The following is an 18,816-nucleotide window of genomic DNA, read 5'->3' as shown; positions in this document are numbered from 1 at the left end:
ACACACAAAACAGCAGACAGACAAACTAAAGAACATAAAACAAACTCCATTCCAGAGCAAGAGCATGCACCATGATTCTCTTTCTTAATCTGCCAGGTTCCTACACACTTTCCAGGAACACCACACGGAACTCTCTGGCAGAGTTAAAAGAAGACAAAACAAAAACAAAACCCAACAAAGCGAAGCATGCATGCGTTCTCACACACTCCTGGAGAGGACCCTCTGAAGTCCCCGTCCTTCTGTCTGGTCTGTGCCCCCACCACAAGAGAAGGTCATCTGTCTTAGCCTCATCCTGGGAAGCTCGCTCTTTTGTTCTGTCCTGGAAGCCACACACCTTCCCTCCTCTCAGTCTATTTCCTTGTTTAAACGGGGCCACATCCTCTACTAGATTCCTAAGAATACGTGGGGCAAAAATTTCTTGGGACATTGAACAGCTGAAAACACATGTGGTCTGTTTGCTGTCTGGAAAAGTCACCCTACCAAACTTTTATTTTTTCAAATTAAGAAGAGATCTCTCCAAGTGTGTTTTAGCTGATGCCTTTCTGATTTTATGGTCCCTTCTATGTCACTTCTGATTTTCTTTCCTGAAACATCAGGATTTCTTCTTTACACACAGTGCCCTGAAATATTTGCATGATAGCTCTCAGTGTGAGTCTGTGTGTGCCCACTGTGAGGGTCTCATGAATGCTCTCACTGTGGGTCTGTCTGCACCCACTATGTGAGGTTCTCATGAATGCTCTCAGTGTGGGTCTGTGTGCACATACTCCCTTTCTTTCACTCTCCTCCTTCTTTTCCTTTCTAGCTCTCCTCACCCCAACCCCTGGTCATTTTGCAAGGCTCCCATTCCTGTTCCCTGGCCTTGTACTTATTTGCATATTGTACATCTCAGGTTAGCTCTCTAACACCCTACTTCTACTATTCTCTGCCTCTTAGTCCTCATGTCCTACTATCAGAAATTTTAGGCTCCCCCTCAAATTCCTATTTCATGTGCTATTTCTGGTATTCTCACATTTACATCCTACCCCACTTTGTGGGGTTATCACAAGATTCTACAGACCATGCAATTTAGAAGAACAGAAACACATTGGCTCGAAGTTTGGAGGACTGGAGTCTCAGGTGTGGCACTTGGCAGGGTTTTCTTACCATGTCCTCACATGAGAGAAGTTAAAGGGTAAGACAAAAGGAGCTGACTCCCCTTTTATAATGGCACTAGTCTCACCCATAAGGACAAAGCCCTCATGGCTAAAAACCTCTTTAAAGTCTCATCTCCTAACTCTGGCTCAGTGGCAAGCAAACTGTCACAGAAACCTATAAAGGAACAAATACTCAGCCCATAGCGATAGCCAAAAGCCTTTACATTCCCCCAACATTTTTGTTGTTATTGTTACAGCGAAGTAGAGCAAAGGTTGCGTGGGGAACACGTCTCTGCTCTCTGTGTAAACTACCACGGTTCCTGCGTTCAGGGCCCATCTTCCACTCCTGCCTTTAAAGAGATCCCAGTGTCTTGGGTTCTGTTGCATGCCCATGGTGTGATGGTGTGATACGTGTTCTATGATGTCACAGACTTGAGGTTCAGCTAAAGCATGTCCCATGGTCTGTGTATCTCATGGCTCTGATTTTCTGCTGGACTCTTGAGTTTTGCTGTCTCCTTTGCTAACTGGTTCCTGCGACAAGATCCAGAGTTCTTGGAAGCCCAGGGTTGAGGTGGCTTTGTTGACTTTTGAACTTTTTTACAGATATCTGTTTTTAAAATGAATTAAGAAGACTAAACCAGGCTTGAAGGATAAGACTGAAAGCACAAGAACATGCATGAGAAAGACTTTCCTAGTGAGAGAAAGCAAGGTCTGTGGTGAACCTGAGCAAAGCTGAGTGGTTTGACCATCAAGAATGCAGAGCTAGAGAGGGCATGAGGAGACATGGGGGAATGAACAGAGCCCAGCTCACAATAGGTCTTCAGTCTGAGTTACATATCTTACATTTATGCCATCTTAGGATTTCCCAGAGAGGCAGACTAAGACAGATAGCTGTGTACGCATGTGAGTGTTTCTATACATCCAAAGAGAATTGTAAGAATTGGCCTGTGTGATTACAGATTTTCACAACTTTTAGGAAAGTCCCTGATGTAGATCTAGTCTGAAATCTAGTAGGCTTGAGACCCAGGAAAAGCCAGGGTTTCAATTTAGGTGCATAGGGAAAAAGAAGTCAGTGTCCCAGTTCATGGCGACCAGCCAGGGGAAATTCTGTATTCCACAGACAGCATCTCATGTGAACAAGTCATATCATCTTAGATTGTGGGGGAGGTGGCTCAGGAAGAGAGCCTGCTTTTTCCTGCACCCAGATCTTTGGTGGTTTAGGTGAAAGCCACCAATATTAGGAAGGGCCACCTGATTTTCTCCACCTTCCAATCACAATTCACCCTAATACACTGTCACCAAAACCTGGAATAGTGTTTGGCTGAGTACTTGGGCATGCTGTGGGCTGGCCAAGTTGACCAGAACATTAATTATCATCTTTCTAAGCAACAGAGAGCTATTTTAGGAGCTGTATTTCAGGATTTGTAGTATCACCAGGCTGTGGTAACAATGACCACCAACTAAAGTAACGATGTGTCTCTAAGATCCAGAAGCTAGAAAATTACAATGAAAGGTACAGCCAGATTGGCTCCTCTGCCAGTTGTGAGTCGTCTTACCCCACGTCTCTGCCCTTGCTCCCAGTAGTGGTTTCCAGGCGTCCATTGTCATCCTTGCTTATGATGACATCACTCTGACTTCTGCCTGAACCTACACGTTTCTGTGTCCGAATTTCCCCTTTTAAAAGGAAGGCAGTAATGGGTTATGGTCCATCCCAATGATCTCATCTTAACTTAATCATCTCCAAACATTCTATTTCCAAATAAGGCCACACTTGTAGGCACTTGAGTGTAGGACCTCAACATCTGCACTGGGGTACAATTCACTACGAAGGCAGAAATGGGAGGTGAAATGTTTTAAAACATGGCCCCATTTAAAAAAAAAATAAAACATAAGGGCTGGATCCAGTGAGATGAAAAGATGAAGCCCTCCAAAAGTGGGGGTTGGCCCTCTGCTGGGTACACGGTGATGGTCACAGCAGTGGGACAGAGTGGGAGGTAGGCCTCTGGAGAGAAAAAGACTGAGCATCTAAAATGGAAGGAGGAGACTGAATGAAGTAAAAGAGGGAGCAAGGGTGACCCCGTTTCTGATGGGAAGCTGGGTGGTGGACATCTGCACCATTCCCAGAGGCCAGGAGCTCAGGGAAGCAGTGGGAGATGAAGATTAGTAATAAGCTGCCTTACCCATCAGTTTCCACAGTCTTCACTGGGCCATTTTAATCTGACTTCTGAGCCTAGGCTCCCCTCAGTGGTGCCTGCTGCCTTCGCCTTTCTACAACTTTCAACACTCCTAACTGTCCCACTCGATTCCAAATGTTCTTTTCCATTATTGATGTTTAAATTAAAAATGTGGGATCGTGAGCATCTAAGAGTGGACTCTTCACTTCTCTTTGTGGCCCAGGGCACACACCCTTCAAGTCCTTTTTTCCCCCTCACTGCCCACAAGTGAGTAAAGTAGCTTTATGTTTCCCAGAGTCTTTCTGAACTCACTACCACATTAGGGTCAGACTCTTGATCTCTCTACCTCCTTTCCCCACTATGTCCAAGTGTACTTACATAGCACAGCCATAGTTTCCGTCTCTCACTCTCTATGTCCCTGAAATTGCTCCTCACTGCCAGGACCATTTCTGAATTCACCCTCCATTCATTTTCTTAGTCTCATACAAACAACACACTCTCTCTGATCCTCATTCATGTCCTGATATACCTAGCATTTCCCACTTGCCAGTGGGACTCCTCTCCCTCCTTCTCTCGCCCTCTCTCTCCCTCTCTCCCCACTTCTCTCTCTGCTACTTCACTTCCAATTGTGTCCTAGAACACTAACCATCCTGGACACAGGGACCCAGAGACTCCATGCCTTCAAACCCTGCATGCTGACCCTGACAGGGATGCCTTAAGTCATCACCAACTGCTTCTTTCTTTCTTTTCCTCTTAGATCCTAGAGCACTCACTGTTCTATGAGACACTGTTGGTGTTTCTAGCACCCCACTCTTCCTTGTCAACCAGTCTTTTTTTTTTAAAGATTTATTTTATTTATATGAGTACACTGTAGCTGTCTTCAGACACACCAGAAGACGGCATCGGATCCCATTACAGATGGTTGTGAGCCACCATGTGGTTGCTGGGAATTGAACTCAGGACCTTTGGAAGAGCAGTCAGTGCTCTTAACCACTGAGCCATCTCTCCAGCCCCAACTAGTCTTTATGACTGCATGGCCATGCATGTTTGAACACCTAAGTCTGAGGGGAGGGGATGCAGTCCCAAGAGAATGTATATTGTTGAAGTGAGCACAGCCACATCAAGGACCCAGGCTCCTGGGAATGACAAGGTCTTCCTGTGGTCCAAGTGTGGATGCAGAGGAGTGACTGACCTTTACCTAAAGCTAATATAGAGAAACAGCAGCCACATCTCCCTCCTCCTTTATATTCCCATTTATTTTCATATCATATATGTATATTGATATATTATACATAGGAGAGAAATAATGTGCATATATATTGATATACAAAGGAGAGAAATAATGTAGATAGATAGATAGATAGATAAGATAGATAGACATAGGAGAGACATAATATGCTACTTGTCTTTTTAAATTTGGCTTATTTACTTAATGTATCCATTTTCATCTATTTTCCTAGAAATAACGGAATCTATTTCTTCTAATGACTGCAGCCTGCTACTGATCCCCTGTAGAGCCCTCCTCCAAACCTACTTCCTCTTCTGTGCAATGTGTAACAATGGTACTATATTTCTGGGTTGCTGATGTGTCTCCCCCTGAGCACACAGACAATCTGGTATTTGTGTAATTATCAGGCTTTCTTCAAACTGTGTCCGAGGACTCCAAGAACCAAAGGACAGACTCATGAGCTCAAAGGTAACCTGGACTTTACCCCACACACTAAAATTCTAACACCTCAGGTTAAACACTATGTTAGAGAAAGACACAGGCACTAAGAAGAAGGAAGAGGCAGGGGGCTGGGTGGTGTGACATTAGAAGTTGTGCCACTGAATCCACACCAAGCCACCATCACGTGCCTGTTGGGATGACTATTACAAAAATGTCAGAAGATGAGAAGTACCATGAAGACTGTGGAGAATGGAGAGAATTTGCATGTTGTTAGTTGGAAGGTTGTCTTAGGGTTTTACTGCTGTGAACCATGACCATGACAGCCCTTATAAGGACAACATTTAATTGGGGCTGGCTTACAGGTTCAGAGGTTCAGTCCATTATCATCAAGGTGGGAACATGGCAGCATCCAGGCGGACATGGTGCAGGAGGAGCTGAGAATTCTACATCTTCATCTGAAGGCCACTAGGAGAAGACTGGCTTTTAGGCAGCTAGGATGAGGGTCTTAAAGCCCATGCCCACAGTGACACAATTCCTCCAACAAGGCCATGCCTCCTAATAGTGGCACTCCCTGAGCCAAGCATATTCAAACCACCATAGGTAAATTAGTTTGGCCATTATGGGAAACAGCATGGAGGTTCCTAAAATAAAAAGTTAGAAACAGAACTACTTTATGATCCTTTTTCTGGGAAGATGTCCAAAGGAACCAAAACCAGTGTTGAGAGTGAGATCTGCACTTCTGTGTACATCGAAACACTACTGGCACGGACCTGGTTGTGTTCCCAACCTAAGTGCTCAACAACAGACAAACAAAGCAAGAGATTGTATACATAAGCACACACCAGAAAACTACACATCCTTTAAAAGGATGAACACTTGCTACTCGAAACAACACGAGTCAATATGACAATATCACGTTAAGCAAAATAATCCAGGCATGCATGGAAAGGCACACACTGCATGGTACCTGTCACTCATACGGAGTCTTAAATAGTTGGACTTACAGAAGCAAAGAGTAGTTAGTTAGGAGTTGTGGAGGAGGGAGACAGTGGGGGGTATGTTTGTCACATGATATAAAATTTTGATTCAGGGATACATTCTAGAGGCCTGTTGTACAGCATGGTGACCGTACTCAGTGTATCCTACACTTGAAAATTACCTTTCAGTGTTGTCATTACAAAACAGTAAGTGTGTGAGATGAGGAATGTGCATAGTTTCTGTCAGGTGTGTGTGTGTGTGTGTGTGTGTGTGTGTGTGTGTGTGTGTGTGTGAGAGAGAGAGAGAGAGAGAGAGAGAGAGATGTGGTGGGGGAAGGGAGGTTAGAGGTTAAATTTAGTGTCTTCTTCCTTTACTTTCCACCTTATTCGGAACAATGCAGGTCACTGAAGCAGACTGGTCAAGCCTCTAGAACACTATCTCCAGCCACCCAGTTCTGCCGGGGGGCGGGGGAGGGTAGAATCAGGATCTTCATGCTTCATGCTCTTCATGCTTCAAGCACCCTGCCCTTTAAACCACCTCCCTAGACCAAAGTTTTGACAATTAAGGAACAAAAGAGGACTGGATGGTTCTGTGGGTAAAGCCCCAGTGAAAGCTGAGAAGAGGAGTTGGGATGCCCTAGCTCTCTCACACATGCCAGGTGAGTGCAGCACATGGCCTATAACCCCAGTGATCTCGAGGCAGAGACAAGGGATCACGGGAGCAAGCTGGTCAGCAAGACAAGCCGAACTAGTAAGCTGTAGGTTCAAGTGAGAGCCTCTGCCATGGTATGTATAGAGTGTGCAGTTGAGAAGGACACCTGATGTCAACCTCTGGTCTCCACATGCAACCCACAGTGAATGCAGACATGTGCATACATAGGCATGCACAGCACACACAAATAGACACACGTTGGTGGCACATGTCTTTAATCCCAGCAACAGGGAGGCCAAGGCAGATGGATCTCTTTGAGTTCAAGGCCAGCCTGGTCTACAGAACCAGGTTCCAGGACAGCCTTAGCTACATCTAGAAAGATCCTGTCTCAAACGAACAAACAAACACATAAATACATAAATAATAAGGAGAACAGAAGAGTAAGACAGCGTGTGGCTGAGCCTGAGAAATGTTTAGATGCTGGTCAGGAGGCAAGAGGACGGAGAGCGGTGAATATCATTTCAGATGGGCTGGCCGCAGAGATAAACACTGCTGCATGTGTCTTCCAGCTGAAGCGAGGCTTCTGGAACTCATGAACTGCACCCTCCCTCAGCACCTAATGTGCGTTCCATACACACAAATTCAATCCCTATTTTGAATAGTCAAGAAAGCAAATTGATTCTATAAACAACATGACATTCACAAGCTAAACCAAAGAGCTCACATAATTAGATATTTTAAATATCAACCTAAAATTCTTTCCTGAAGTGTGATAGGCCTTTCAGAGAATTTATATAAGCAGTTACCACATAAAGGTTAACTTTACACCCTTCTAATGCTAATTTTGCCATCCTTAGCTGATAAGGGATGGTAATAAAAGCTAATTGAGGTTGTTATTGTCAGGTAGATCATGAAAGGAAAAGGGCTTGTTGGCAGCCGCAAATTGGATTTTCATAAAATGTCAAACCCATAAAAGCGTTATCTCCACGCTATTCCCAAGTATTCGAAAATGAAATTCAGCAAATGACACAGGCTCCAGCTGTTTCAAAAGCTGACAGTTCACAGACCTGTGACTTATGACAAGTCCCAAGACACTCACTGACATTTCCTGACCCAGTGACACTGACAGAGGCTCGGACGGTCACAGATGAAAGGAATGTGCGCCAGCCTGCTGTAGGTCCCACCCTGGGAAAGCAGGACAACCTCCACTTTGGTAGGTACATCTGCCACCAGGAGGTGCTTGAGACTTTCCCGACCACCAAGCAAGCATTTCAGGCTTCGAAAATAAGTCTACAGAAAGCCAAAGTGTGTCCCAAATATTTTAGTGGAAGAGTAAATGTGTAAAGTCGTGTTCCCTATCAGCAGTGTAAACCTAAAAAGTAAGTAAATAGAAAGGAAACAAACAGATAAGAGTAGAGGTAGAGCAAAGATCTAGAGTCGGAAGATCGTAAGAGAGCAGCTTTGCCTGATTCTGGTGTGTAATAGATCCCGGCAAGGCAGCGTCCTTTTATAGTTAAACTTACAATGGATTTTGGAGGGAGAATGGGGGTGAGGGAGAAGGAGAGGGAGAGGGAGAGGGAGAGGGAGAGGGAGAGGGAGGGGGAGGGGGAGAGGGAGAGAGAGAGAGAGAGAGAGAGAGAGAGAGGGAGGGAGGGAGAGAGAGAATGGGGGTGAGGGAGAAGGAGAGAGAGAGAGAGAGAGAGAGAGAGAGGAAGAGGGAGAGGGAGAACGCTCCTATTACAGGGTTGCTTGTTAGAATAAAAGTCTGTTAATAAGCTACACATGCTGTCCTCATTTCTGTTAAGTTTTAGGTAAACATGAGTTTTATAGACTATGATTTACATTGAAATGCCAATGTTTCATTCTGTCATCACATTCATCCAGTCTTTTCCACTTGTGACATCAGTAGGGAGCTGGGAACACTGCTCAGTCAGTAAAGCGCTTGTCCTGCAAACACAAGGACCTGGGTTGGAGCACCAGAACCCTCATACAAACAACAAAAGGTCTAGAGGCCTGTGCTCCTGATCCCAGCCCTGGGGCGGGGAGGCAGGTGAATGAGCGGGCTGCAGGGCAGGCCTGTCTACTTGGGAGCTTCCTGCAGGCGACAGAACATATCTCAGGGGGAAAATGCAGATGATAGCTGAGATTGTCCTCTGGCCTCCACAGGCATGTACACACAGACACAGACACAGACACAGACACAGACACAGACACAGACACAGACACAGACACAGACACAGACACAGACACAGACACAGACACAGACACTTTCTCTCAAATCTAAAGTAGGATTTACTTCCCATCTATTAGATACCCACAATGGGTGCCTTAACAGATAATATTTAACATTCTCAGTATTTTTGGTCTTTAAAGGTGAGGAAACGGAGTCTTGAATGGGGAAAACATTGCTTTGTCTTCCCTGATTCCTTGCAGCTGTAGCTGTTTGGAAACATCTCTGGTCATGTTCTCCATTCTTTAAATAGAGATATGAATCAGCTACTATCTCTGCTCATACTAGGTCAGAGGACGTCGGTGCAGCTTCGAGCTAGTTCATATGACACCATTTCCTTATTTCAGGCAGTGTCCTGCTTACTCAGTCCTTTTAAAAGATACAAAATAAGCGAGTAAAAGGGACCAGGTCCTATGGGTGCTGGGGAGATGGTTCAGCAACGAAGAACAGGTGATGCTTTTGCAGAGGACCTGTGTCCAGTTCCCAGTTCCAACACTGTGGTTCATAACTGTTAGCCTGTAACTTTATATCCAGGGGATCCAAAACCCCATCCTGACCTCTGTGGACACCAAGTATACGTGTGCACATAGACCCATATGCATACTTTTCAAAAACTCTAAATAAAATCTGGAAAAGGGAAGGGTCCCAGGAAATTTGCGCTAAGGAGAACAGGAAGTGTTCTAATGGCTAACCAGGAGCTGGAGTGGAAGAGGCTGCTAACAGAAAAGTTGGGAACTGTGGCTAAGGTGAAGATGTATGGTGACGACTGCAGGGTCTGGCTGGGGTTGTAGCAACTGGCAATAGGAACGAGAGGCAAACGAAGGGGACATATGAAGATTATCCCTGCAAATCAAGGAGGAGGGTGATCTAGGCTAAGATGACCTAGGTTCATCATCCAAGGGACTCAGGAGATATTGACCCTCTGGCTTGAACTGAGGCTCTTAAGCAAGATAAAGCTGAAGTCCACTAGACCAGAAGACTTTAAGGTGATACAGAAGATAGGAGGTCAGAAAATCTGGCCCATGGGCTGTGCTAAATATCTGGCCAGATTTTAGAGCTAGGTCAGAGCTGAGCGCTTCCTAGGCAAGCGCTCTACCACTGAGCTAAATCCCCAACCCCAGAGCTGAAAATATATATCTGAGAATCATCTACATGTGGGTAACTAAAACTGCCGTGGTATTAACTCTGTAGGAGCGAGTACTTAGGAGCAAATGAGCGGACATTTGCAGATCAGCATCTAAAAGTGAGATGAACCAGGGGAAAGGCAAGGCACACAGGCACTCAGGCTGAGGGAGGAGCAGCAACACGGGATGCATTCTGGTTACAGAGGACTGGCGTTTCACTCTTGCTTCTCTCTGCTGGGTAATGATGAGAATGAAGAGCACACTTTAGGTTTTGTTCATTTCAAGAAGCACTGTATTCGGGAGGAAGAAAACTGTGGTTAAAAGGGAAGTCTTGTGACTTAAACTGAGATATAAAAAACTGGAGAGAGGGGGTCACTTTCTTCAGTGGCGTCACTGGTAAGTTGCCTGTGTTCCAGGGAGTAAAGGGAATAGCCCCACATCTATACTTATTCAAATAAAAATATTCTCTCTCTCTCTCTCTCTCTCTCTCTCTCTCTCTCTCTCTCTCTCTCTCTCTCTCTTCCTCCCTCCCTCCCTCCCTCCCTCCCTCCCTTTCCTCACACGCTCACAATGAACCGAAGAGGGAGTCTTTTGGAGGAGGTAGAAACTCAGTGGAAATAGGAGGTGGATAGGAGAAATAGGGGGATTAATGTGATTAAATACACTATATACACATTATGGAACTGTTAAAGAATATAGAAAAAATGTTTTAAAAATAAAGATGAAGTCTTAATGTCCCATTCAATAGTGATCTGCTCCCACCAATATCCTGGAGGTGCCCAGCAAATATTAAAACCACACTGGCATTTCTATCCTCTTCCATTCTGCCCACACAAGCAGCTCAGCCACCGAGGACACGGCAGCGAGTGGGGTGGAGTTACCCTCCACCTATGAACCTCCTTAAGCTTCATTTCCAGTCCTCTAAGGACTGAGTCTCTGTGCCATTAAATACACCTCTCTTTCCTGCTGTCTCTGCTTTGCAGGTTTTTGTGGTTGTTTTATAAAGACTGAAGCTTACTAACCAGTAGGGAGACGCCATCTTTTAAGTGAATTCTATGGAAGCCATAAAAGGTGGGAAATGCAGAAGCAGGGGTTACAGATTTAACTTCAGTGAGTCCCTAGTTCTTGTCATCACTATGGAGGGGTCAGTGGGGAATCTGCAGAGGCAAAGGACTCAGTCTCAGGACAACTGATGACACCTTAGTTCTTTATGAACCCAGGGCAAAGCTCTACGATCTCGGGGAGGATAAGGATACTTCCCACCCTGACTCTATTTTCTTCATTCTTTCTTAAGTAATAATGAGAAATGGGGGGCGTGGCCTACAACCCAGACAGGTCTTAGACTTGTGACCCTCCTTCCTTATTTTCTCTAGTGTTGGGACCACAGGCATGTGCCACCACGGTGAATCTTCAAAATATGTGGGTTGTTTTTTTCATTATAAAAAATGTGAGAGTGAATTAAAACATTGGATTCTCCAGTACTCTCAGTGGCTTTAGAGAACCTACTGAACTTACAAATTTCCACATTGAAATCCCCAGAATAGAGTCAGGTTTAGAATCTGCCTGCTTCAGCCAGTGCCATTAGCATCTTCATCCCTAGGTCACGTTCTCTACGTGTGGTTTGAATCAGTCCTAAATCACCACAAGATCATCAGGTAGCTAAAATGAATGGGAAGGGTGGCATGTGGATGTCAGGGGCTGCCATAGCCTGAAAACATATTTCCCCTGAAGGCAGAAGCAGGAAGAATGCACACTTGTCCAAGGGAATCTGGATTTATATGTAAACATAATGATTTTTTAAAAATATTAGAAAGAGGGGTTGGGGGTTTAGCTCAGCGGTAGAGCGCTTGCCTAGCAAGCCCAAGGCCCTGGGTTTGGTCTCCAGCTCCAAAAAAAAGAAAAGAAAAAACAAATAAAATATTAGAAAGAATTTTCATAACTGAATGATCCAGAAACCACTAATTCTCAGACTCTGTCTATAAAAACTGTGTTAAGCATGTTTGTACAAAAACCTGAAAGTCACTGCTGCTCACAATTTTTAGCGTGAACACTGTGTGCAAAAGATGCAAAGACATTGGAAGAACGTAAAGGAAGCATAAACTAATAGAAATGAAAAGAGAGAGAATTTAAAACCTAAGAGGATGGGAGTCAATGCACTGAGTAAAGAAAAGCCAAAATGAAGTCAGGATAGTTACTTTTATCTGTTAAATACACTCAAGGTCAAAATGCGTCAGACAAGATAAAGAAGGTGATCACATATTATCATAAGTAATAATCCAGAAAGTAGGTATACCAATCGTTAATATATAAAAAATATATGCTATATCGAACATATAATATGTACATATAATAATATACATATATAATTCTTTTTTTAATTTATTCATTTATTTCATGTATATGAGTACACTGTAGCTGTCTTCAGACACACCAGAAGAGGGCACTGAATCCCATCACAGATGGTTGTGAGCCACCATGTGGTTGCTGGGAATTGAACTCAGGACCTCTGGAAGAGCACACAGTGCTCTTGACCACTGAGCCATCTCTCCAGCCCTACATATATAATTCATATAATGAAAATGAGGCTTTCAGTGTTACAAAACAAACACTAATTGATACAAAAGAACGGATAGCACCTAATGTAAGGTAGATGACTTCAACACTGAGCTCTCATCAGCATATAGATCTTCCAGTCTTAGAACCAATGGAGACACTTCAGAGTTAAACTACAGCATAGGCCAAGAGGTCTTAACAGGCACCTGCAGAACATTTTACCCAGAAGATGCAGAATACACACATTCTTCTAAGAAGTTCAAGGAATCTTTCTTTATGATAAAACATATTTTAGGCCAGAAAACAAGTCTTATCACATATAAAAGAATCAAAATAATGTCTTATATTTTACTATATTGAACTGGAATTAACTAGAAGACAAGAGGAAGAAGAAAACAAAGAAGCTATTTAAATAGAGATCAAACCATATGCTTTTTAATAAACAGACTTACTCTATTTTTAGTTATATATATCTATGTGTGTGTATATATATATGTATATATACATGCATATATATGTATATATGAATTCAGTATCTACAGAGCCCAAGAACATAGGGCTCCTTGGAGCTCAGTTAAAGGTGGTGGTGAATTGCTCAACATGGGTGCTTGGAATTGAATCCCTGTCTTCTGCATGAACACTACATGTTTCTAACCACTGAGCAATCTCTTCAGCCCTGAACAATATACTCTTAAACCATCAATAGGTTGTTGAAGAAACCAGGGAAAGAATTACAGATCTTCTAGAATCAAGCAAGCTGTTCCACAAAGTGTTTATAGCTGTGACCGCTTACCTTAAAAGTCAGAGTGATCTCAGATAAGCAATTTAATGATGTGCTTCAAAGGTCCTGGAAAAACAAGAGGTGCCGAATGCAATGGCAGAAAGAAACAAGAAAGATTGGGGCAGAAGTTAACTAAATGGGGACCAAACAGGATCAATAAAACAAAGTCTACAAATTTTTAGGCAAACTAAGCAAAAGAAGCAGAGAGAAGATTCAAAATTAAAGATGAAGAAGGGAACGTTGCAACAGATACCAACAAGTTTCCAAGGATCGCTATGGGATACTGTGAAGACATATTTTCGAAGAGCTGAAAAGTCTAGAAGAAATGGTTCAGTTCCTACACATGTGCATGTGGCTCACAAAAATTAACTCAAGATAACAGGGATTAGTGAACCAGATCTATAAGGAACAATACAATTGAAAGAGTAATAAGGAGTCGAAGAGAGGTCCAGGACCATTGCATGGACTCACTGTCAAATTCCACATTTAAAGATGAGCTAGCACCAAGTTCTTTAAACTGCTTTATAGAATAGAAAGGGAAGGAAGATTACCAAACTTGTGCTATGAAACAGTAAGAGCACAGTAACAAAAGAACACTGTCCGGTTGGAGGGATGGCTCAGTGTGTAAGAGGACAACCTGGGTTCAATTCCCAGCACAAGCATGGAAACCCACAACTGTCTGTAACTCCGAGATCTGACGCTCTCACGCAGCCATGCATGCAGGCAAATCCTCAATGCGCATAAAAAAGATTAAGAACACCACCGACCAATTTTCCAGATGAATATGACACAAATGTTTTTTTAACAAAATACATGCAAATTAAATTCTACAATGTGCTACAAAGGCCACTCACCATGACGGAATGTATTTCCTTACAGATATTCAAGGCAGGTAAGACAGAAATCACATTAGCATCTCAACAGATGTAGAGAAGATATTTTGCACATTAAATATCCTTCCACAATTAAAATCGTGAGGAATAAAAGGGATATATGTCAACACAATAAACGCTATATATAACACATCTATAACTAACATTGTACTAAATTGGGGAAAACTGAGAATTTTTCTTTTAAAACCAAGAACAAGGATGTCTTGATACCCTCATTGAATACAGTTCTTGAAGTCCTAGCTGGATCAATAGGACAAGAGAACAAAATGAAATGGGACAAATGGGAAGATAGGGTTCCGTGATACATCACTTGCTGTACAAGCCAGTGACCTGAGTTTGGGTCCCCAGAACCCATGTGAGGTGTAGTAGTACAGTCGTCTGGCATCTCACCGTGCTTCTGGTCACTGGGAGACCAGAGGGGACACAGGAGAACTGCTGGAAGCTAGTGGACCAGCTAGCCGGACATATGCAGCAGCAAACAACTGAGATCCTGTCACCATCAAGACGGAAAGCAGGAACCAATGCCTCAGGTGGCACCCTGACCTCTATATGTGCTCATGGAACATGTATAACCCGCCCCTCTCATATCTCTCTCTCAAATAAAGGAAACAGGAGAGAAGTCAAATTATCCATGATTCCCCAGAAAACTCTCAAACACTTTCAGAAAAGTAACAGGGATTTAAAACAAAATACTATTCTACCAAAATAAGTAGTTTTCCTATATACTATTAATGGGCTTGCCGAAAAAGAAATCAAGAAAAACAAAATTCCACTCATGATAGCTTCAGAAGTATAAAACAAAATATCTTGAAAGAAAATTAACTAAGGAGGCAACAAATCTCTGAACAAAGACACTAGAAGATGAGAAGACTCCCACCCTCTTGCGGACACAGAACTCATACTGTGAGAAATGGCTATCTCACTGTGCTTCTGGCTAACCTTGGATGTCAACTTGACTACATCCAGAGTCAAAGAAACTCTAAGCAGCAGCACACACTATGAGAAATGTTCTTGATTAGGTCATTTCAGGCAAGAAGACCCACACTAAATCCAGATCATTTGCGGTCAGAAGAGCCATCCCAGAGCTGGGCTACCCTTCTGATAGCAGCCTACATAAAAGGGCACGGAAGGAGAAAGCTTTTTTTTCTTTTTAACCTGTTTGCCCTCACTTTCATGGCAAGTCCATCTGTCCTGATGCTGAGGAATTCCTTCTGGTACTAGAACCTACTTCAGGGTAAACTGAACATAGACTGAAGACCACTTGAGACATCCTGTTTCATGAGTTGTATAACAACTGGACCCTTGCTTTCCATTGAGAGACAGCCACTGCTGGACTAATCAGTCCACAGCCTGTAAAGCCACTCTAATAAATATTATATATGTATATATACATATACACATACATACATATATAAGATCAGTTCTGTTCTTCTAGACAACCCCAACTAAAACAGTTATCAAAGGCAATCTACAGATTGAATGCAATTCCCATCATGACTTCAAAGACTTTTTTTTTTTTTTTTGCAGAACTAGAATAGGACTGAAGCTCACATAGATGCACAAAAGACTCTTGACAGCCAAATCCACCCTAAGCAGAAAGAACAATACTGGAGCTGTCAAAATACTCGATTTCAAATCATAGGGCATAGTAACAAAACCAGCAAGGTAATGTCCATTACGCCATACATAGAACAGAATAAAGAAGCCAGAAATAAAGCCACACTGCTACATTTAACTGCCAACAGAGCTGTCAAAAACATAATCTAGAGAACAGACGGCTTCTAATAAATGCTGTTCAGGGAACTGGGTATCCACAAGTACAAGAAAGAAAAGAACATACCTTTCTCTCGCCATGTACAAAAAACAAAAATCAGTGTGAAATAGAGACCGTAATGTAAGACCTGAAACCCCAAACAATTAGAGGGAAGTGTTTCAAGACATGGGCATAGGTAAGAATTTTCTGAAAAGGACTCCAATGGACCAGGAAGTAAGTGCAACAATTGGCAAATGGGATTGCATAAGGTTCAGACACTGCCTGTGCAGAGCAAAGGAAAGCACAAGCAGACTGAACAGACGGCCCACGGGATGGAAGAGAAATGATGTCAGCTCTACGTTTGAGAGTAGATTAATATCTATAAAGAACACAAGAATTAAATGCTGGAAGAACAAAGCATCCTGTCAGTAAATGGCAGACGAACTGAACAGAAGGTTCTCAAAGGAAGCACAAACGGCCAATCAAGATATGAGAACAGGTTCAGCCAGGAGGGAAATGCAAATGAAGCTACACTGAGGTCTCTTCGCACTCCAAGTAGAATGGCTACTGTCTAGAAAACAGATCACAGCAACCCTGGTGAGGCTGAAGAGAGGCCCTTCCCTTATCAACTATTGCCAGGAATGGACATCACATGACCACTGTGGAAACAAGCATGGAGGTTTCTCAAAAACGACCAATCATGGACCTAACATATGACTGACCTATGTCACTCCGAGGTACAAGTTCAGGGGAATGTACGCCATCACAGAACAGAGGTCCTTGCACACCATGCTTAGTGCAACCTTATTTACAACAGCTAAAGTATGAACCAGTTAAGAGAATACTGGGAAAAGGAATACATGTATGATGAGGTTTGATTCAACTGAAAATTGTGTCATTTTTAGGAAAATAGATACAAATCAGCATGTTTTAAGTATAAAGTAAGATAGATTTAAAAACAAAAAATAGCAATGCTTTCTCTTATGTGAATGTTTTCAACTTGACTGTGTCTAGTCCTTCAGGTAGGGAAACAGCTTTAATCCAGATCTTGACACTCCTCCAATGTAGATCTTCAGGTAGGAAGACACACCTTTAATCCAGATACAATGTGGGCCTTGCCTTCAGTAGAAGCCTCTGTAAGGATATGGGAGAGGGAAGGGGGGAGAGGGAAGCCTTGGCTCCTTGGCTGTTTACTCTCTCCTCCACAGCAAGCCCATCTATTCAGAGACAACACAGCCTACTGCTTCAGATTCCAGTTTACACTGAAGACCACTGAAACATCAGCCTTGTGGACGGACCACTACTGGATTCTTGGACCTCTCATTCACAGCCTGCCATTTTTGGATTAGCTGGACCATAATATATAAGTCATTCTAACAACTTCCTCACTGTCTGTCTCTCTCTGTCTTTCTCTCTCCAAATATGTGTCTCTCTATATATATGCCTATATATAAACACATATACACATGTATATATACATATATTCATGTATAGTGCAAATACACATATATGTATATATAATATAATGACTTTATATAGAGACTCAATGTATAAGTTCTATATACATATTCATCCTGTAAGTTCTATATATTCTATAAAGATTAATCTATACATTCTATATATATAATACATATAGAAAAATGATATAAAAGCAGAAAGGAAAATATAAGGGAGGAGGAAGGGGTATAAAGGGAGGTGGTAAGAAGAGAGAACAAGGAAGAGACGCAAATGTAGTACAATCTCTCTCATAGGTAGAACTAGTTTTAAATATACATGTGTATATATAAACAGATGCATTGTGTATTATGAAATCAGGAGGCCTACTTTGGGGGAGAAAAAGTACCATCAGGAAGAGGGGTATGGGACAATGGCAGGTGGCAGGGTGACTATGAGGAAAGCTCAATGACATACATACATGGAAATGTCACAGAGGACCCCGCTAATTTGCCATCTTCTAAAAATCTCTTTTTAATTTTTATTTAAATTATTGCAGGTTTTTTAAGGATTTAAAAAAAAAACTTATTTAATGTATGCAAGTACACTGTAGCTGTCTCCAGACACACCAGAAGAGGGCACTGAATCCCATCACAGATGGTTGTGAGCCACCATGTGGTTGCTGGGAACTGATCTCAGGACCTCTGGAAGAGCAGTCAGTGCTCTTAACTCCTGAGCCATCTCTCCAGCCCCCTAAAAATCTTAATATTGAAAAGGAAACAAATTAGATAATGGCTGTTTGTAGTACTTTTGAGAAATGGAACACAGCTGCAGGGACAGAGAGGCCAGGAGCGTTTCTGGCAGCATCCTGAAGTGGGGCTGCCCTGTGTGAGAAGCGTCATCCAACCTTCAGCGCAGCAGTATGGAGTGCTCAGCACTAGTCCAGTCCACTGGGACTTGGTGTAGTTAAGATGCTATGTTGAATTGTTGAAGTGTGTAATGCGTAGCCAACGCCACTGATTCAAAGTCCGTTTCCCCAAGTTTGTCCTGAGTTTCTGGTTCAGAGGCACTCACTCCATCGCTCGCCAGATATTTACTGTGTGCTTGCCACGCTCAGATGCTGGCAGAGGCACTGGAGACATAGCAGGGTATGAATGAGAGATCAGTTCCTGCCTGCTAGGGACCCCCACATTCAAGCTTGGAGAGAGGGGCAGCACGTAAGTAACTGAGCATACATTAGCGACAAGTCCCATGGAGTCAGCATCGAGCAGGGGAGCCAAACAGAAGTTCGGATGTGTTCTATGTGTAGAGGAAGTGCAGTGCATGGGCAGATGAGAGTGATGTGGAACTGGGTTCTAAACAGGATCACCTGGAAAGTCCAAGGAAGCAACATCTGAGCAGAAACATCGGGGAAGAAGGTCTGACTGGAGGGAGCCTCAGGAC

The 18,816-nt window shown here is 43.0% G+C and overlaps 1 protein-coding gene across 1 annotated transcript in view; it reads right to left on the bottom strand.

Annotated features, from left to right (window-relative positions):
- Positions 1-18,816, bottom strand: part of Lcp1 (lymphocyte cytosolic protein 1) — a 107,716-nt gene that overhangs the window by 61,092 nt on the left and 27,808 nt on the right. The window lies entirely within an intron of this gene.

This window comes from Rattus norvegicus, chromosome 15, assembly GCF_036323735.1.
Source record: "Rattus norvegicus strain BN/NHsdMcwi chromosome 15, GRCr8, whole genome shotgun sequence".
NCBI lineage: Eukaryota > Metazoa > Chordata > Mammalia > Rodentia > Muridae > Rattus > Rattus norvegicus.
Note: the sequence above shows the minus strand (reverse complement) of the source record. Positions and strands in the feature narration are given on the sequence as shown.